The sequence below is a fragment of the Myodes glareolus genome, chromosome 22 (genome assembly GCF_982192425.1).
Source record: "Myodes glareolus chromosome 22, mMyoGla1.1, whole genome shotgun sequence".
Taxonomy (NCBI): Eukaryota; Metazoa; Chordata; class Mammalia; order Rodentia; family Cricetidae; genus Myodes; species Myodes glareolus.
In genome coordinates this window covers 36,731,595-36,753,726 of record NC_142047.1, presented here as the reverse complement: position 1 = coordinate 36,753,726, position 22,132 = coordinate 36,731,595, and the positions used below count along the sequence as shown (strand labels likewise).

Below are 22,132 nucleotides of genomic sequence, written 5' to 3'. Positions count from 1 at the left end.
CCTGTGGGGTTCCCTGGAGATGGGTGCGGGAGGAGGAAGAGGGGCTGTAGCAGGTGTTCTGGTGCAGACCTGGGGATGAGACTGGGGGACTGGATTTGTAGGAGTAGAGGGAGAAGTGAAGATCCTCAATCAGTTGACCCGCTTCCCTGGTTAGATTGTGTCTGGGAACTCTCTCTCTCTCTCTCTCTCTCTCTCTCCTCCCCCATATATGAATGCTTTTACAACTGCCGCATACACACAGATTTGAGAGTCTTGTTTATTCTTCATGTTCACTATGGTCTGCATCTTCATCACAGAAAGGTCCTTGAATGATGGTGCAGAGCATGACAGAGCACATGGGGACCCTCCCCCAAGTCTTGCTACACAGCAATCTAGGGATCAGAGGATACACCAGGCTGTAGAGGTAACACTACATGCTAATACTAACATATGTGGAAACTACATCCACATATTTGAACATGGGCATTGTTCATAGGCCAGCCGTTCCTTGGTTTGGAGGGAGAGAGAGGGATGGATGGAGAGAGAGAAAGAGAGAGAGAGAGAGAGAGAGAGAGAGAGAGAGAGAGAATATATCTTTTCCTGGTAGGAGCATATTGGATGGAGACTTTGAATCTATAGAATTGTTTACTGATTGGATGACTGGAGCGGCAGGTGAAGTCATAGCAGTACCTGGTCAATGAGAACACTGTAATCCACTGATGAGGAAAGTCTACTGTTCTGGGCTGTCCATGCCCTGGACTTGGGGCTGGACAGAAAAGCCAAGGTTAGCCAGTCCTCCGGTGTCCCTAAAGTCTGAGACTGCTTACCTCCTCATTGAGGAATTCACACTGAGCTGTTGCAGAATCTTTAACCTGTACTTATTGTATCCTGGCAGGGATTGCTGGGATTCTGAAACTCCTGTTCATGAGCCAGTATTTCATTATATCATAGGCTCTGAGAGCCCAGAGAATCCCAGTGTTGGAAACAACAGGACCTGAAAATGTTTGTCAGGTGCATATAAGTGTCTCTAAGTTTGATCTTAGTGGGAGCTTGCCATTAGTGTGAGTACAGAATGAAAGATGGATGAATAAGAGATAGGCAATAAAGGAAAACACATAAAAATAAACAGAGAAATATGATGAAAATGATATCATCAAGCAAATTGACTTAACAGCTACCTACATAAAATTCCATCCAGACGCTACAGATGATACACATTATTTCCAGCCCCCCCAGGACATTCTATAAAATATATATCACATACACACAATTACACACACAAACACACACACATATATATACATACACACATATATATTTATGTGTACATGCATATATATGATAGAAACATATATATATGACAGAAAGAATGTTTTGACCAATATAGAAAGACTGAAATAATTTCTCCCATTTTATTACAATGGAATAAACTTTGCACTCACAGCAAAAGAAACTATAGAGCATGCAGTCTCATCGAGATTAACCAATATGCTTTTGAATGATGAATATGTCATTGAAGAAAATGAATGTTAAAATGCAACAAATGAAATAAAATGGAAAGAAAACAAATGAAACCCAATAACAGCATACAAAATTCCGTGGGAGATATGCAGTCATGAGGGGTGGGGTGGCATTTGCAGGCCTAAGTCCCTAGGTATGAATTTCAAATGTCCATGCCCTTCTCCCTCTGTGCTTTCTCCATCTGTGGGATCCTCTACACACACCTGCTGAGAGATCCGGACTCTCCCGTGCAGCCTTCTGCTTCCTGCTCCCCATCCTTCCCTCAAGCTGGGTCTGTGACAAGAAAGTCACCCTGATTTGGGGTGGGGTTTGGGGTAAGGGTCACTGATGTTCAGAATGACTTCAGAGTCCATGCTGTGCCTTTCAGAGGGGGTGCAATAAAAAGACAAAACAGATGAGGTGGCTTTGCCAGCCTGGTAAGCACAGGCTCTCCTCACCTCTGTCTGGTCAGTGCCGGTCTCCTGGGACATTACCTTGCACTAGAGTTCATAGAGTTCTCACCTATACCTTGTTGAGTTCAAATTCGTACCTGGGTGAGGTCCACAACTGCTTCCTGTTGGGAAACACAGTGCATCTCATCGCAACACAAACCCAGGCCCAGGACCTAGCTGAGTGGTTCTCAACCTGTCAGTAACGACCACTTAGTGTGTCTGGTATCAAATGACCCTTTCAGATGGGTCACATATCCCATATTCTATGGATCAAATGTTTACATTTTTGTTCATAATTGTAGTGAAATTACAGTAAAAAAGTAGCAATACAGTAATTTTATGGTTTGGGGTCACCACAACATGAGGTCTTAAAAGATCGCAGCATTAGGAAGAGTAAGAACCACTTGCCAACCTGACCATGCCACTGGATCAACTTCCTGGCTTCCCACAGGCCATAGCCTGTGGTTTCTCTTCTCCTCCCGCGTGTTCAGTGTGAGACTCTGAAAGAGGAAGAGGGGAACAGAGTCAGAACTGCCAACCTCTGCAGAGTCAGAGACTGAGAGGGCAGGAGGTAAGGGGTCAGGAGGAGCTTATGGAGAATGAGAGACAGCAGTGAGGGACAATGCCTCCACCTAAGCCCATGGGTGACCCAACAGCCATGGGGTCAGAGACACCTGAGGACACTCAGCACCGAGGAACAACAGTGTGAGGGGCTCTGATGAGTGCTGGGCCTGGAGGTCAGAGGTCAGGAGCAGAGCGACAGATGGGACATTTCCCTTCTCTATGTGTGTCCGTAGCTGCTGCTGCTGTTGCTGCTGCTACTGCTGAGGACCCGAGGATAACAATGAAACTATTATCACTGTCATGGCATCATTGGGATCATGTGACTCACCACTTAGGTCAGAGAATTACCCAGATGCCCCCAGAAAGATTATGGAGAGTATCCTGGACCAAAACAGAGCTGGACCCCTCCAGTTTCACAGCACCCTGCTGAAATGAGAAGACAGGATCCCTTCAACGTGTCTGACCTTGGACAAAGGTACAAGGTAGATTCTAGAGTAAGGAGCATGTGATCTAGGTCTGCCTCATAGTCTTCTGGCCCTTACTGAACCAGAGCCAAGAGATTACTGGGGCAGGGTGTGTGTGCAAACCTTGATGCCTCCATTCTCCTGTGAACTCTGAGAAACTCCTGTCACTCCTACCAGTCAAGGCCACTCTAAGGATGCCATGCTTCCCTGAGACCCTTGTCTGCAGTTTCCTGGGTTCTAATTAATGGTCACTGAGCATTATAGGCAAGAAGGTCTCACCTGATTATACGTGGCTGCTCTTCTGAACAGCCTTGGTTCAGGTACCTGGATCCTGAACCTCAGACAACTTTATAAGAAGGCACAGAGTTGTAGCACTTTCTCCTCTATGGCACCAAGAGATACCTCATCCACAGGGACATCAGCGTCACAGTGTCTTCCACATAATCCCCAGGATTACTTAAAGTGTAGGTGTGAGCAGGATGTGGTGGCACATGCCTGAGGATCCAGCACTCTTGTCGAGGCCAAGGAAATTGGAGGCTCTCCAAATGACATCCAGAATTCCGGCAAGAATCTGTTCATACATCTAAACACTGAGGAATTGTACACAATGAAGTGCTGCAAAGACACATAGGCTCAGGAGGCCCATCCCTTCCTCAGCATCTCTATGTGAGTGATGGACACAGGGGAGGGAAGAGACATTTCCTTCAGTGAAATTGCTGCCAGAGAACCACCCATACTCCTGTAAATAAACTCTCACCCATTGGTTATACTAACCAAAGTTTCTGAATGATCAATAATGATTTTTTTGTTTTGTTTTTTTGAGACAGGGTTTCTCTATAGCTTTGGAGCCTCTCCTGGAACTAGCTCTTTAGACCAGGCTGGCCTTGAACTCACAAAGATCTGCCTGCCTCTGCCTCCTGAGTGCTGGGACTAAATGCGTGCTCCAGCACCATCTGGTGATCAATAATGATTTTTAAAAGCCAGTAAAGTAGAGGATAGACAAGTTTAGGAATTAAAGGAGAATCGAATCTGCAAGAGTAATAAGGGACTGGAAAGGAAAAAAATGCCTCATTTACATGTATGAAAATGTCATAATAAAACCCATTATTACATATCATCAGTATATACTAAGAGAAAACATAGAGCAAAAAGAACTCCAACACAATAAGGTTGCATGTCAAGACTATCTACATCAAGACAACATTCCTTTTGTAGAGCGATGTTTTCAGAGTAGAGTATTCTAAGAGCTCTCACAGTGCTGCAGGCCTAAGCATGCTCAGCTTTACTCCTCTGCCAGGTGTGATGCTCCAAGGCTCTGGGAACCTCACAAGGAAGACAGTGAACCTTGTTTACAGTTCCACATCCCTGGTTGGCTGCTATCCAGTGCACATCAGCAACCACACATGACCCCATTCAGCACCAAAGAAGAGGATTCTTAGCATGTTACTCCAGAAGCCTCCAAAATCCGATGTATGTCTCACACTTGAGAAGACAACACCATGCTCAAGGGTGTCTTGTCCTCTCCTCAGGGGCCTCTCTTTAACCCTGTGCTGCAAACATGCAAACATCTGTCCTTCAAAATGACAACTTTGTACAAAATGGACTGCTAAGGAGAGGAGACTTTTGGATCTGTTGAGCTGTGTGAAAACCACAATAGATCTCCATGGATGCAGCTCTCCTGAGTCAGGCTGAGTCAGACTCAGACTGAGGGGGGGCCTTTGAATTATTCTTGCTCCTATAAGCAACCTCTCACGCAGACACCACACCCTGAGAAACTCATTGGATACCTAAAAAGATGAGACACATCACAAGGGTGGAGTGAATAGGGTCTGGGGACTATAAAACAACCAGTTTTGTACTGTGTTTTGATCAAACACCTGTGACCTAACAGGGAGGTGTCCATGTAGACACTAAGAATATTGTAGAGACCTGGGAGCCTGGATCCAGGCTCAGTAAACTGAGACTTCCAAGCACAGAAGAGTCTTGAGGATGAAGGTCACACCCAGAGCTCCTGCATCTGCCTGTCTCTCCTGCAACATCTTGAATGTGTACTTACCCACAGAAGCCCCCTGTCTCTCCTGTGACATCTTGAGTGTGTCCCTACTCACAGAAGCCCTCTGTCTCTCCTGTTACAGCTTTCTGTCCATGTGTGAAGTCAGGGCTCCTGGTGTCCCAGAAGAGCTTCAGAATCCATACTGTGCCTTTCTAAGAGATCAGAGAGAAAATGGAAACAGCAGGGGTGACTTTGCCCTGCCTCCTGGACATTGGCTCCTGTCACTCTGACTAATCAGTACTCCTACAATGAGAATTTTGCCCCACCACACCAAGGTCCCCGCCCACATCCTTTTGATTTAAATTCATTGCTAGGGAAAACTAACAGATTCTGCTTCCTGTTTGTGAAACGTGGCTGTCCTACATAGCAGCAGAAACTCAGACCTGAGGGATGATCATGCCGCTGAAACAACCGCCAAGCTGGCTGAATGCTGTGGTCTTTGGCCTTCTGCTTCTCCTCCATGTGCAGGGTGAGGCTCAATAAGCTGGCAATGGGGAATGACAAGAATCAGAGCTGCCACAGTCTGCAGAATCAGAGACTGAGCTTGTGGGAGGGAAGGCCAGGGAGCAGGGGGGCAGGGGTGGGTGATGGAAAGAAGAGACTAAAGTGTGGGAATCATGTGTCTCCCAATCCCCTAACCAAAGCACACTGATTTTGAGGGTGCTTGGCACATAGAGGGTCAGATATGGCTAAAATCTCTCCATAATGAGGAGACAGTTCAGTGTAAGGAGCTCTGGAGAATGCTAGAGAATTCAAGGAAGAGCAAGCTGAAGGAATTTTTTCTTCCTCAAAGTATGGCTCTTACTGTAGCTACTGCTGACTTTTGGGTAAGAATGACAATAATCCTAATTTCATGTGGCCAAATGGCTCAGAGTGTGTGAACTCTTTCGCCAGAGAAATTCTCTGACGCCCTACAAAGGGCAATAGGAAAGGCTCCTGGCTCTGAGGGATAGGGAAGCTCCCACACTCACACCCCACAGCTGAACTAGGAGGTCCTGGGTTCCCTTCTTTTTTGCCCTGGCAACAGTGAGATGCTAACTTCCACAATCTTCTGGCAATTGATTACACACAATTAATCAAGATGGTATTTCTCTAAACAGGTCAGGACTCATCAGAGGCCAGCCCCATCAGAAACACACACACAGGGCAGGTGAGAGGAAGCCTCGTCAATGTTAAAGTCAACAATGTTGGTGTCCACACCTTCCTGGGAATTCCCTTTGCCAAGCCACCTGTTGGACCACTGCGCTTTGCACCCCCTGAAGCCCCTGAACCGTGGAGTGGTGTGAGAGATGGGACCTCACATTCAGCAATGTAAGTTCTGGGCCGAGAGGATGTTTGACCCTGGGGTGAACATTTGCTCTGAGCTCTGAGTCGTGCTGAAGTCTTTCCTCCATCTCAGCCCCACAGCAGTTTTCTCCCAGTCTGGAGAGCCTGCCATGCATTTTTCTGACGCATGTGCTAAGGTTGTGTAGAACAACTGTACCTACTCCTGGGTCAGATCTTGGCACCATTGAGAGTTAGATGCAGGTACTATAGAAAGGAACAAAAGTAAAATTGTTTACAACTTCAAATTAAACCCAGTGTTCTCAGCCATAATGGGAGGGATCTTGAGGCATGAGTTGTGTGACCTATTAAGCAGAGAGCACCCCTGAATCCACTAATACACTTCAGGTTCTGAGTGGTGCAGTGTGATGGTTACTTGCTAATCCTGTCCTCACAAGACACTGTGGCAACCTATAGGTTGACCAAGGAACTATATGTAACTAATTCCCTCTGAAGACAGCATATTGAAATGAAGTTCCCTGAGAGTTTGTACATGAGTGAAGGATTTCTCACTGCCCTTTAGGAACAATGGACTCACTGTTCATTGATTCATCTAGTACTTGTGTAGCACAACACTCTAACATTGCTTCTAAGTTTGTTTTCTGTTGCTGTAATAAAGTACCAACAAAGCAACTTAGGGGAGAAAGCTACTATTAAAGGCTCTACAGTATAATCCATCATGTTGGGGAAGTTACGCTGAAAGAAAATTACAGGAGCTGGTCACATCACATCCACAATCAGGAACAGAGAGGAGAAAACGCTTGCATGTCTTGCATTGCTAAGGTGTAGGTCACTTTTCTATTCTTATACACTTCAGTGAATGTCACCGCATACAGCAAATTATTTCCACACAGACACTGAAATGTCTCTATATACCAGACTCAGAAAAAAAATATACAGATCCAAACAAACCGGAGGACCCCACCCCAGTTTTCATGGAGCCTGTGGTCATCACCTTGGTGGAAGGGGCCTCAGAGGGGGAATGTGTGTTATCAGGGCCTCATGAAGAACAGCCGCTGGATTGGGGGAGAAAGACCAGGCTCACATTTGCTTTTGACCACCATGTATCTCTTGGAATATCTGTCTGCTATTTCCATCAGCTGTCTGCAAAACCTTGAAATGATGAATCCAGAGGGATTTAAGAATATAAACCTGCCCCTGCTCACACTCTCTATGTCTGAGGATTGCCTGTATCTCAACATCTACACACCAGCTCATGCCCATGAGGGCTCTAACCTGCCTGTGAGTGTCCGGACATGGTCAGCTTGGGAGAGGGCATGTTTTCCAAGATGATTAGAAGGGATAAAAGCAACCTGATCTCCACTGTAGTGGGGACTCTGCTGAAAAGCCATAACCTACTGGGTCAAAGAAGGCCTTCTCAGCCACACTAAGCAGCTGAACCTGGGTATGGAACACAGAACAGGAGCAATGAGTGGTTAAAGGCTCCAGTTCTTTGATAAAAGCGGACTCATTCCACAACCTGAGTTCTGTAGGACCACTTAGGTGCTCAAGCCTCAATATTGAGCTTACCTATGTCTACTTTTGGATTATGTGTTGTGTTGGTGAGAGCTGATGATACTTTCCTTTTTTAGTCTGGAGAGATAACCATGGAGGAACCCCTCTTTGTTCAACTATGCAGAGTCTGAGTAATGATGACATTACTCTACACAAAGACCCATTAATTCAAACTGAGATACATGATGGGGATGGGGATTAGAAATATACTATGGGGCTACCAGAGTGCCAGCCTATGACTAAGGTCCTGAAGTCCTGAGAATTTGCATGTATTTGTGTAGCTTCACAGAGGTACAACAGTTGATACTCTAGTAAGCAGTCTTGCAGAATTGGAATAGCTATGAGCTTCTTGGCTTCTCTCTTGACCCCTCCAGGTGATGGTGTGGATCCATGGTGGTGCTTTGGTTGCAGGAATGGCTTCTATATATGATGGATCCATGCTGGCAGCCATTGAGGATGTGGTGGTGGTCACTATCCAGTACCGCATAGGTGTCCTAGGGTTCTTCAGGTAAGACTAGGAATTAGGTGGACAATGGCAGCTGAGAAGAACCTAGACAAGCGTTTGATCCATGTCCCTTCCACTTCTCAGCACTGGAGACCAGCACGCCAGAGGCAACTGGGGCTACCTGGACCAAGTGGCTGCCCTGCGCTGGGTCCAGCAGAACATCGCCCACTTTGGAGGCAACCCTGACCTTGTTACCATTTTTGGTGTATCAGCAGGTGGCACAAGTGTGTCTTTACTTGTAGTGTCCCCCATGCCCAAAGACTCTTCCACAGAGCCATCATGCAGAGTGGAGTGGTCCTGCTGCCTGGCCTTCTCCCTGACACCCATAAGAGGGTCTACACTGTAAGTGCCCTCAACTATCATACACAGTCTACCTTCTCAGCCTTCAGATTCTGATACTCTGGTCTTCTGTCTCATGGGGAAAATAATGGCCATGAAAAATAGATTTCTTCCAGTAATTATTGAGAAACTCAGGGGTTAGCTTCTGCTTGCCTCTACTTCATACAGGGTGACTATGTTATCTGATCAGCAAACTGCTCCTAGCAGCTTCCAACAACAACAAAAATAAATATGCATGTGTTCAGGAAGATAGCTCAGTAGATTTTTTAAGTGCTTGGAGTACAAGCTTGAGGACCTAAGTTCAAACCCCAGAACCCTCAAAGGCTGGAGATAGTAGGATGTCTGTAATTCCAAGGTTCCTGTGCTCACGTGGGGGATGCAGAGACAAGAGAATCCCTGGATATTCAGAGGGTAGCTCAAAGTAGGAGCAGAAAACAAGAGGACATCCTGTCTCAAATAAGGGGCATCTGTGCAGAAAGACCTGGGCCTCTAATGTTCACATACAAACTCTGGCACACTTACTCCTCTCACATCCGATATACAGAAGGATCAGTGGGGTTAGCAAAACTACCCTAAGGGAAAACATGTGGAGGTAGAGAGAATACTGCTTGATGACTGTCAATTTGAAGAATAGGACAAAAGGAATAATTTATATTTGTAACAATCCACACTCAACACACACTATAGTATGGTATCTAGGGCAATAGCATAGAATTGAAATTGTAAATATTCTTCTCCCCACTTGTGTCCCTTCACAGACAGTGGCCAAACTATCTGGATGTGAGACCATGGACTCAGAGGCCCTGGTGCACTGTCTGAGAGGCAAGAGTGAAGCAGAGATTCTGGATATTAACAAGGTAAGTAGAATTGGGACATCCAATCAGACTTTGTGTTCTTTAGTTGTGTGTACAATATGAACACCAAGATAGGCTAATCTAAGTGTAGATTCTCTTCAAGAGTGAGCGGAGAACCCTGAGGCCAGTAAGAAATATGAAAGTGGTGGAGGTAACTCAGTGAGCATCAACATACACATTTCATTGACCTTCAGCATTGACTTTTGATGCCCCACAGGTCTTCAAGATCATGCCTGCTGTGGTAGATGGGGTTTTCCTACCCAAGCATCCCCAACAGTTGTTGGCTTCTGTGGATTTTCGTCCTGTCCCCAGCATCATCGGTGTCAACAATGATGAGTATGGTTTGTTCGTCCCCACGGTGAGTCTCAGTTCTAATCCTTTGGGAGATTGGAGATTCATATGCTAGACGGTGGGGACACAATTCATCTTTAAAGGAGTCCATCAGATCCCACACTTAACAGGGTCTTCTACTACCCAGTTCTCTGGCACCGCTCAGACAATAAAGGAAATAACAAGAGAGAAACTGCAGGCTGTTTTGAAGAATACAGCATCACAAATGGTGAGATACTGCTGGTCCTATCCAATGGACATGCCCCTCATATCCCTTCTCAGATAGCAACCCTATTACCGAAGGTCAGCATTTGTGTGTGATTCTGTGTGGGACGACCTCAGAGCACGAACTTTTTCCCCTATGCTCTATCTCTGCCCAGGCCTCATTCTCCCCATACCAAAGGCTGCTGCCCAACTAACTGAGACCATGCCTAACCGCATTCATCCTGATCTCTTGGTGTAGATGCTGCCTCCTGAGTGTAGCGACCTGATAATGAAAGAGTACATGGGGGACACTGAGGACCCACAGACCCTGCAAGCACAGTTCAGAGAGATGATGGCAGACTTCATGTTTGTGGTCCCTACACTCCAAGTAGCACATTTTCAACGTGAGTACGTCTGTAACAAGTCTTAGGGGAGCTGCTCCGTGATGTAGACCATGGGTGAGCACTGTGGAGCAGTGTGGATATCCAGGTCTCCTCATATCTAATTTAATAGAGTGACATCTAGATGCAGAGGAGAAAATGAGTTTCTGAAAATCTATTAACTTGGCATAACCATCCAGTTGGGAAGGCCATGAGCACTGTTTTGCCCTGAGCTTTTCCACAGCTAGAGATCCAGCCTGGAACTTTCTCTCCCCTTTAATATTTATGATTCCAGGTAATTTCATTCCAATGTACCTTGTCAGCAAATATGTATCAGAAAAAATCCAGTTGTTGGGCTACTAAGTCACTGTTTGTCCTACCCCCAGGTTCCCATGCCCCTGTCTACTTCTATGAATTCCAACATCAACCCAGCTACCTCAAGAGTATCAGGCCACCGTATGTGAAGGCTGACCATGGCGACGAGGTTCCTTTTGTTTTTGGGTCCTCCTTTGGCAAGAAACGTGAGTTTTCCTTATTCTCCTTGAGCTGACTGAGGTTGCAGATGACACCCCAGGGACACTCCTGAGCTCTCAGTCCACTTGAGGAAAACTAGGTTCTGGGAGAGAATGAATTGAAATGTGTACCATATCATAGACTAAAAAAGTATACCAAGATTAGAATCTGGACCTGTGCCAGTCTAGCCTGTGATGGAGATGACAGCTCACTGGCAGTGATTCCATTAGAGGATTGTATGGATGTTGACTATTGTATAGTGAAGAAGGGAGGTCATAAAGCTGATATTTAGGGTCTGACAGCAGATGGAATTCTGATGTGAAGCATGAGTGAGCAGTTATGTTTGATGTCATGGACTCCAAGATTTATTTTTCTCATGACAACAGTTGACCTCACTGAGGAAGAAGAGTCACTGAACAGGAAGATGATGAAGTACTGGGCCAACTTTGCAAGACATGGGTGAGAACACACCTCTCTCTCAATCTTCTCTTTGAGTGTTATAGGGATATGTGGGTTCCTATATAGGAATCCCTTTTGTGTCATGGTCTCTTTAGCTTTCCTGAATCTTCCATCACATTATAGATTCTTCTCGAGGATAGCACATTTATATAGATACTTTGTAGGTGTCAGTTACTGGTCATCTCACAGTGACTTGTCTCATGAGCCACAGTGCTCTGGTTCTGTTCTTTATATCTTGCCTCTTAGATTAGATATAAAACAGTCAAGTAGTCTTCCCCCACAAGGAACAGAAACTAGTGGGTGACACTTGTGTCCCTTTATCAGGACACCTGTCCCATCAGCCCCATTAACCACTGGCCTAATGTTTCACTGCCTTGACCCAAATCAGGGGGTCAGACTTAGAATCAGAATGACCTCACCCTTGCCCCCTGGCTGGCATATCTACAGGAACCCCAACAGCGAGGGTCTACCCTACTGGCCCGTGATGGACAACGATGAGCAGTACCTGCAGCTGGACATCCACCCTGCTGTAGGCCGAGCCCTGAAGGCCAGAAGGCTGCAGTTCTGGACCCAGACTCTGCCTCAGAAGATCCAGGAGCTAAAGAAATCTCAGAACATGCACAAGGAGCTGTAGTGTCCTGTGTGACGAATGGTGTGTAGCACTGGCTGCTGATGGGGTCACCTTGAGGTCCCCAAAACTCATTGACTAACCTGGGTTGATTGTGACATTCACATAACCTCTGCTCTTGTCTGTTCTTCTGCATTTTTCATGAATCCTCTGTATGTGACTCTATCCTGCTGGGTCATCTTTGTCAGACCCACTCAATGAATGCTCCATATCAATAGGAATTGTTAACCTCCCAAGGGGGGGCTCATCTCCTTTCATACTCCACAGGTACTAGGCCTCTTCACAAGTTAAAACCTTCCTGAGCTATAGAACAAGCTCTTGGGAGGGCTAGATTAGTTATGCTTTCTCTCCACCAGAGAAATTAAAAAAATTTTAAAATATAATTTCAGTGAGTGGGTTAATAAAGCGGGAGAAAGAGGAAAAGAAGGAAACAGATGTGGAGGAGGAAGAAAAAGAAATAGAAGAAAAGGAGGAGAATAAGGAAGAGGAGAAAAGGGTGAAGTTGAGGAAGAAATAATGAAGTTGGAAGAAGAATATTGTGGACGTTTGGGGGGTCTTGAGGGTGTTGGGATGTAGGATTGCATAAAACACATTGTAACAATGTATGAATTTACCAATGAATTAAAAGTTTCCAAAGATCTGGGAAACAGGTCAGTGTCATAGTTCTTACATGACCCATGTAAGGCCTAGATCCAAGTCTGTCCACTGTAAGCAGATACTGCACTGTCATTTCACAGATGCCCAGACTGAAATAATCACACAGAGACTATACTAATTACATCACTGTTTGGCCAATGACTTAGGCATATTCCTAGCTAGCGGTTACATTTTAAATTAAACCATTTTTATTAAATATATAATATATGCTTATATATAATATATAATATAAAATATAAAAAATAACCCATTTTTATTAAATATATATATTGCCACAAGGCTGTGGCTTACTGGTAAGGATCTCGCATTGTTCTCCTTCAGCAGCTTCATGATGTCTCCTTCAACTCCACCACCTCTTTCTTATCTCTGTTCAGAATTACTGCCTAGCTTTACTTTGCTAAGACAAAACAGCGTTATTCATTAACTAATAAAAGCAACATCCCATATCAGTATACTCTTTAGAAGCTTTGGGGTAATGGTCTACATTGGTAATGGTCGACACATTTCCATATCAATTTTTTGTCAATCACCAAGTTTTTTCATATCTACAAATTATTTATAAGACTTCTGATGAGGCTCAACCCTGTTGTCCTCTCAATTCAAGCTTCCAGCTTGTTTAGTTCTGAGATAGATGTCTGTGGTTTGGCTTCTTGAAAGACTGAAGTAGTAGGGTTTTGTTATCTTGGGAACTAAAGAACTACCCATACTATATACACTACATCTCAAGAATACATATGCTATATACATGTGTGAACATGTATGTACCATAACTTGTGTGGCTTACAAACAATAACTGTATTTGTAGTTTTGGAAACCATGAAGCACATACCTGCATATGTGCTGTGTGGTGAGGGCTATTTCTCTATGCCAAGGATTGACCCCGTGTCTTCTACTGGGCAGATGGGATAACTAATCGTGTTCAAGATCTGGACACATTGTGTTCATATATGAAATTACCAAAGAATAAATAAATCCCCAAGGGTCAGAGAATACAGCTCAGTGGTATAGCACTCATCAAGCTTGAGCAAGACCCTAGATCAAGTTCTCTGTCCTGGCTTTTTATCTTCTGGTCCCTGTGACAACTCCTAAAGACCTAATGATACTGACATCCCATTGGAGACTAGGTTTCAACATAGGTATGTGATGCATAAACATTCAGAACATGACACTAGAGGTCCCCAGATTAGCCACTAACGTCATGAATGATGGAAAATGTTGCTACTTATTGTATGCTAATCAAACGTCACAGATGATCTACATTTAACATACTCTTATCAATACAGTCTGTTTCTGCTGCAAGGTTTCAAGTGGTTTAAGTTTTATAAGAGACAGGTCTGGGTATCGAGTAGATTTACGAGCCTGTGGTTAAAATTTCCAATGATCTGGGAATACAGGTAGGTGGCACAGTTCTTACCTGACACATGTAAGACCTAGATCCAATATTATCCACAGTAAAAAGAGAGTGTGATTTTTGTTTCCCAAGTTGTTTTGTGGGTGAAGTGTGTGCAGCAGGGTGTACCTATGTGTGTGTGGAGGTGCCTATGGTGTGTGTGTGTGTGTAGGGTGTACATATGTGTGTGTGTGTGTGTGTGTGTCAGTGTGCCTGTGTGTGTCTGTGTGACAGTGTAAGTGTGCAAGGGCATGTGTGTGTTTGTCTGCCCAGAAGAGTTGGACTGGTTCCTTTGTGTCTGCTGAGGTTTGTTTTTATCCCTGAGGGTTCTGCTGAGTCTGAGGCCCACCCTTGCATGATCACAGCACATCTGTGAAGATGTTTGACAGTAGGGTGTGTCCTACAAGTATGAGGATGTCAGAAGGTCCAGACTTGTCCCGTAGAGGAGATTCCTGTCCCCTGTCTCCCTGAGAACCTATCTTTATATGGATTCATCATCCTCACTTTTCTCAATCCCCAGGTCCCCTGTGACACCACATTCTCACTTATAGTCCACATGCATGACTTTAATTCTTACCTAATTGTTGTCACTGTACAGTTTTGGCCTGACTAATAAATGTCCCGTCTTGTACTTTATTATCATTATGTGAAGGTGTAAAATTGTGTTCACAATGTATTCATCCATGAAGAATTTTCCGTGTGTCATTTAGATGTTGAATCCTTTTTCTTAGACCTTGAGGCGTCCCCACACTCACACTTCTGACCATCTTGACCTGACGGAGGAGCTCTCTCATGCTACCAAACTGTACATTTTTTAACCCACTGCATGAAGGCAAACCACAGGCCAGCATGACCTTTGGGGTTATGCATCTTACAAGGTGTAGGTTGTTCTCCATGCTCACAATACTGTCAAGTGCTCCTTGTAAAATGGAGGTCTTGGTGCAAGGCATGGTGTGGAAAAGCTTGCTTCATACAAAATAGGATCATTGGCTTAGGGCAGAGCAGCTTGTTCCCGAGAATGCACACCTGAGGGAGTTTTGTTTATTAAGTTACTTTTAATTATGCAGTTATAAACATTTGAAACATGAGTTTCTGTGATGTGCTTTCACATTCGTGGGCTTGAGACCTAAGAGTAGATTAGCTAAATCAAAGGACTCCTGTGTGTCTAACTTTAGAAGAAACTGTCAACCTGTCATTCAAAATGACTCCACCGTTTACATCCCTTCCAACCATGTGTGAAGGTGTCTGTAGCTCCATGTCTTTGTCAGCACTGTTTCAGTGTCTGTGAGCTCACACGAGCTTGCTCATGTTGATTTAGAGATCCCTGTTGTTTTGGAGTCCTCCATCCACTCTGGCTCTTACATTCACCCTGTCTCCTCTTTTTCAGGGTCTTTTTGCTCTGAGGTGAGGAATTTAAGGGAGAAAACCCGTTTGGGGTTGAGTGTACCAGGATCTCACCTTCTGTGTTATGTCTGGTTTGGGTCTCTGTTCCCATCTGCATTAGAATGATGCTTCTCTGATGATGGCTGACCAAGGCACTGATCTATGAGTATAGCAGAATATTATTAGGAGTCATTTAATCCTCTCTTTTCTTTTTTCAGACCAGAAATATTTGGTTTTACCTTAGGTCACTGGGATATCTAGTCTCTGATTCTTGTTCACCCAAGCAGTATGGGCCCATCTCCTGGAATGGCCTTAAGTCAAATCAGATATTGGTTGGTTACTCCCAGAAGGTTTATGCCACCATTTCCCTAACATATCTTGCAAGTAGAACACCATTGCAGATCAGATAGTGGCTGGTTTGGTGATTATATTTTCTTCCTTCCTTCCTTCTTTCCTTCCTTCCTTCCTTCCTTCCTTCCTTCCTTCCTTCCTTCCTTCCTTCTTTCCTTCATTCCTTCCTTCCTCCCTCCCTCCCTCCCTCCTTCCCTCCCTCCCTCCCTCCCTCCCTCCTTCTCTCCCTCCCTCCCTTCTTTCATTCCTTCCTTATTTCCCTTCTTCCTTGATAGCATGCAGAGCACCTTCCTGTATCAAATACACTAGAATTTAGGGGAGAAGGTTCTATGTAGGTGCCAGATTGACTCTTCCATGTTGAAGGAGCTATGTAGGTTTTGTCCTCAACAACATTGCCTTGCTGTCAGTGTGTGGAGAGTAACTTATTGTCTTGGCAACAGCCTGGGTTAATTGTGAATTCCCATGGGACATTTTTGGCCAAAACCTCAATTGGATGCAACCCAATCCTGGAATGAGATGTTTTGTTGGTGACAAGAGATTGCCAATTGATATTCTGTCTCCCCTATTCTTTGTTAATTTCATTTAGTTTTCCTTCATAGATGTATATTTTTTGGGAAATATATACTGTGTTAGGTTTCCACACTACCCCTCAAATTCCCTTCAAGTTTAGCTCTCTCTCTTCATAAACCCTCCTACAACGTCCTTGCGGTCACACTCACCACTTGAAGCTTGCATGCCAAGTCTTCCATCCATCCATAATCATCTATTACATTTCCCCTTCTAATGAAATCACTCTGTTCCCTCTGTCTCTGCTCTATACCTACTCTCTGTGGCTCCAAAGATTGTCTCTTGGTTTTCTTTGATTGACAGCCAATGTCCATGTGTGAGCAAATATACACAATATCTGATTTTCTGGACCTGGAATACCTCATTTATGATATTTTTTCTAGTTCCATTTGTTTTTCCATAAATTCAGTGATACCATAATTTTTCATAATATTTATTGATTATTTGGGAATTTCACATCATGAACCCCAAGAACAATTACTTCCCAGTACTTTCAGATTTGCCTCCACCAGTCTTCTTACTTTGACCACCAAAAAAAGGAGGAGGAGAACGAGGATGAGGAAGAAGAGAACAGGAAGGAAGAAGAAAAAGGAGGAAGAAGAGAAAGATAAGAGGTGGGGTACAAGGAGAAGAAGAAGAAGGAGAAGGAGGAGAAGGAGAAGGAGAGGAGAAGGAAAAGAAGAAGAAGAAGAAGAAGAAGAAGAAGAAGAAGAAGAAGAAGAAGAAGAAGAAGAAGAAGAAGAAGAAGAAGAAGAAGAAGAAGAGGAAGAAGAAGAAGAAGAAGAAGAAGAAGAAGAAGAAGAAGAAGAAGAAGAAGAAGAAGAAGAAGAAGAAGAAGAGAATAATACCAATTTGTGTTTGTGTTGCCCATATAATCACTGGAGGATGGAACGACAGAGTAATACTCTACCGTATAAATGCACCGCATTTTCTTTATCCATTCATCTGCTGAGGAACATCTAGAAGTTTTTATAATTTGGCTATAATGGACACAGCTACAATAATCATGGTTGAGGAAGAGCCTCTGTGGTAGATCAATTCCCATATTCCTGAAGAACTGCCACACTGATTTTTGTTGTTACTGTTGTTGGTATGCAGCATTAAATCATGGTGGACAGATAAGATGCAGGGTAATATTTTGATTTTTTTGTATTTGTTGAGACTTGCTTGTGTCCAAGTATATGATCAATTTTGGATACAGTCATGAGGCGCTGAGAAGGTGGTATAAGCTTTCTGTTTGGATGAAATGTTCAGTAAATATATGTTAAGTACTTTTGGTTTACAACACCATTTGGATCCCACATTTCTCTATTCAGGTTTTGTTTATATGGTCCATATGTGGTTGAGAATGGGTTTTTAAGTCTCCCACTATCAGAGTGTGAGGGTCTTTATGTGATTTCAGTTGCAGTAGTATATCTTTTATCAACTTGTGTTCCCTTATTTTGGGACAGAGATGTTAAGAATTGAAATGTTCTCCTTTTCAATTTTTCGCTTCATGAGTGTCTAAGTCCTTTCCTATTTCTTCTGATTCTTTTATATTTGAAGTTTCTCTTATCAGATATTAAAGTGAAGAATGGACCCTGTTTTCTCATTCATTCTGTTAGTCTGTGTCTTTTTATTGTGGAATTGAGACTGCTGATGTTGAGAACTACCAATGACCAATGGTTATGATTCCTGTTATTTTGTTGTAGTTGTTGTTGTTATTGGTAGTGGTGCTGCTGTTTGTGTGTGTGTGTGCATGCACGCACACTCATACACTTTCTTATTTTGAATTTTCTAGTCTTCTTATTGCTTAGTATTTTTAATACTTGTGTTTTCTTGAATATATTTATAGTCTTTAGAATGGAGTTTTCCTTCTAGTACCTTCTGTAGGGCTGCATTTGTTGATAGATGTTTAAATTTGGCTTTGTTTTGGCATGTCTCATTTTCTCCATCTATCGTGTTTGAAAGTTTTGCTGGGCATAATAGTATGGGCTGGTATCTGTGATCTTTCAGAGTCTGCAGCACATCTGCGCAGGCCTTTCTGCCTTTCAGAATATCTATTGAGAAGTCAAGAGCATTTCTGATAGGTCCAACTTCAAGTGTTACTTGGACATTTTACTTTTCAGCATTTAATATTCTTCTTTGTTATATACATTCAGTGTTTTTCATACTATATGCTGAGGAGAACTTCTTTTCTGATCCAATCTGTTTGGTGCTTTAGCATCATCCACTATTAGCATCATCTACTTTAGGTTGGGGACATTTTCTTCTACAATTTTGTTGAAAATACTTTCTTTGCTTATGTTCTCTTTCCTCTATTCCTATTATTTGTAGATTTGATCTTTTAACAGTGTAATGCATTACCTAAATGTTTTGTGTCCGATGATTTTTATATTTAACCTTTTGTTTAATGATGTATCCATTTTAATTCCATAGATTTCTTTAATGGAGCTTTTCATTTCTTCTTTAAAGACCTCTTTCATATTTATAAAGGCTCTTTTTTTCTTGTGGTCCAGTTGTGTTGGAATATTAAGGGCCTGCTGTGATAGGGTTGCTGGGCGCTAGTGGAGATAACTTGTCCTGCCTATTTTACTGTGTTGTTACACTACCATCTGCATGTCTGGGATTGAGAAGGTAGTAATTAATTCTATATCCTGCTATTTGGTATTAACTTGGTCATGTAGTTATTTCATTTCTTGCTTTCTGTTGCACTCTCTGGTTCTCTGAAGCATACGGTGGCATCTGTGGCCACAGGAAACTTTGCTGGGTTCCTAATAGATGTGGCTACTGCGAGTCCTTGGTAAAATGTGTTTCTGAGTATTGGGAGCTGAAACTCAAGAACTGAGCTGGGCTGGGGGTGTCAGGACATCTGAAGGGGTTCACAGGGTGAGGAAACAGGATCTGTGTAGTTAGTGCCCCAGGAACAGAGACAGTGACGGGGGAGAGGCCACAGCTGAAGGTCTAGTGCTAGGGATTTCACTGGGGGACTGTGCTTGGAGAAATGGGGAGAGTTGAAGATCCACAGTTAGCCTACTCACTTCTCTGCTCCAAGTGACCTATGGAATCCCAGGGAATGCCTGCTGCAGTTGGAGGGTGGGACAAAGCAATGGGTGGGTTAGGGACACTAAGAAGTGAAGACCTGTGGGATCCCCTGGAGATGGGTGCGGGAGGAGGAAGAGGGACTGTAGCAGGTGTTCTGGGGAAGACCTGGGGATGAGACTGGGGGATTGGATTTGTAGGAGTAGAGGAAGAAGTGGAGATCCTCAATCAGCGGACCTGCTTCCCTGGTTAGATTGTGTCTGGGAACTCTCTCTCTTTCTTCCTCTCCCTCTCCTTCTCTCCCTCTCTCCCTCCCTCCATTCCTCCGTTCCTCCCTCTCTCCCTCTCTCCCTCTCTCCCTCTCTCTCTCCTCCCTCATATATGAATGCTTTTACAATTGCCTCATACACACAGATTTGAGAGTCTTGTTCATTCTTCATTTCCACGATGGTCTGCATCTTCATCACAGAAGGCCCTTGAATGATGGTGCAGAGCATGACAGAGCACATGAGGACCCTCCCCCAAGTCTCGCTACACGGCATTCTAGGGATCAGAGGATACAGCAGGCTGTACAGGTCACACAGAGAAACTACATCCACATATTTGAACATGGCATTGTTCATAGGCCAGCCGTTCCTTGGTTTGGAGGGAGAGAGAGGGATCGAGGGAGAGAGAGAGAGAGAGAGAGAGAGAGAGAGAGAGAGAGAGAGAGAGAGAATATATCTTTTCCTGGTAGGAGCATATTGGATGGAGACTCTGGAGACTCTGAATCTATAGAATTGTTTACTGATTGGATGACTGGAGGTGGCAGGTGAAGTCATGGCTGTACCTGGACAATGAGAACACTGTAATCCACTGATGAGGAAAGTCTACTGTTCTGGGCTGTGCGTGCCCTGGACTTGGGGCTGGACAGAAAAGCCATGGTTAGCCAGTTCTCGTGTGTCCCTAAATTTTGAGGTTGCTTACCTCCTCATCCAGGAATTCATACTGAACTGTTGCAGAATCTTTACCCTGTACTCTGTTTGTATCCTGGCAGGATCCCTGGGATTCTGAAACTCCTGTTCATGGGCCAGTATCTCATTATATCATAGGCTCTGAGAGCCCAGAGAGTCCCAGTATGGGATACAACAGGGCCTGAAAATGTCTGTCAGTCGGATATAAGAGTCTCTAATTTTGATCTTAGTGGGAGCTTGCTATCAGTGTGGGTACAGAATGAAAGAGGAATGAATAAGAGATAGGCAATAAAGGAAAACACATAAAAATAAACAGAGAAATAAGATGAAAATAATATCATCAAGCAAATTACTTAACAACTACCTACATAAAATTCCATCCAGACGCTACAGATGATACACATTATTTCCAGAACTTCTGGGATGTTCTATAAGATAGGTCTCTCTCTCACACACAAACACACACACAAACTCATACACACATACATATATATGTGTGTGCATGTATATATATATATGATAGAAACATATATACATATATATCATGACAGAAAGAACATTTTACCCAATATGGAAAAATTGAAAACATTTCTCCTATTTTATTACTATGGAATAAACTCTGCAATCACAGCAAAAGAAACTATAGAGCATGCAATCTCATTGAGATTAACCAATATGCTTTTGAATGATGAATACGTCATTGAAAAAAATCAAACATGAAGGTTAAAATTCAACAAATGAAATAAAATGGAAAGGAAACAAATGAAATGCAAAAGACAACATACAATATTCCATGGAAGATATGCAGTCATGAGGGGTGGGGTGGCATTTGCAGGCCTAAGTCCCTAGGTATGAATTTCAAATGTCCATGCCCTACTCCCTCTATGGTTTCTCCATCTGTGGGATCCTCTGCACACACCTGCTGAGAGATTCAGACTCTCAAGTGCAGCCTTCTGCTTCCTGCTCCCTACTCGTACCCCAGGCTGGGTCTGTGACAAGGAAGTCACCCTGATTTGGGATGGGGTTCAGGGTAAGAGACACTGATATTCAGAATGACTTCAGAGTCCATGCTGTTCCTTCTGAAGGGGGTGCATAAAAAGATAAAACAGATAGGTGTCTTTGCCAGCCTAATAGACTGATAAGCACAGACTCTCCTCACCTCTGTCTGGTCAGTGCTGGTCTCCTGGGACATTACCTTGCACTGCCTCAGAGAGTTCTCACCTATACCTTGTTGAGTTCAAATTCCTTCCTGGGTGAGGCCCACAACTGCTTCCTGTTGGGAAACACAGTGCATCTCATCCCAACACAAACCCAGGCCCAGGACCTAGCTGAGGGGTTCTCAACCTGTCAATAGCGACCACTTTGTGGGTGCAGAGAGTGTCAGAAAAAGCTTTTTAGATGGGTCGCATATCTCATATTGCAAGTATCAGATATTTACATTATTGTTTATAATAGTAATGAAATTACAGTTATGAAGTGTCAACACAATAATTTTATGGTTGGGGGTCAACACAGCATGAGGAACTGTCTTTAAAGATCGCAGCATTAGGAACAGTGAGAACCACTGAGAAACCTGACCATGCCACTGGATCAACTTCCTGACTTCCTGAAGGCCATAGCCTGTGGGTTTCTTTTCTCCTCCCGTGTGTTCAGGGTGAGACTCTGAAAGAGGAAGATGGGAACAGAGTCATAACTGCCAACCTCTGCAGAGTCAGAGACTGAGAGGCAGGAGGAGGCAAGGGGTCAGG

At 43.8% G+C, this 22,132-nt stretch overlaps 1 pseudogene across 1 annotated transcript; it reads left to right on the top strand.

Annotated features, from left to right (window-relative positions):
• Window positions 1–5,341: 5,341 nt before the first annotated feature.
• LOC146890148 (acylcarnitine hydrolase-like) lies at window positions 5,342–12,711 on the top strand (annotated as a pseudogene). The gene is made up of 12 exons (XR_015735955.1): window positions 5,342–5,481; window positions 6,113–6,323; window positions 7,436–7,577; window positions 8,225–8,358; window positions 8,440–8,697; window positions 9,453–9,551; window positions 9,766–9,906; window positions 10,027–10,107; window positions 10,342–10,486; window positions 10,849–10,983; window positions 11,362–11,434; window positions 11,882–12,711. The product of XR_015735955.1 is annotated as an acylcarnitine hydrolase-like (transcript).
• The last annotated feature ends 9,421 nt before the right edge of the window (window positions 12,712–22,132 follow it).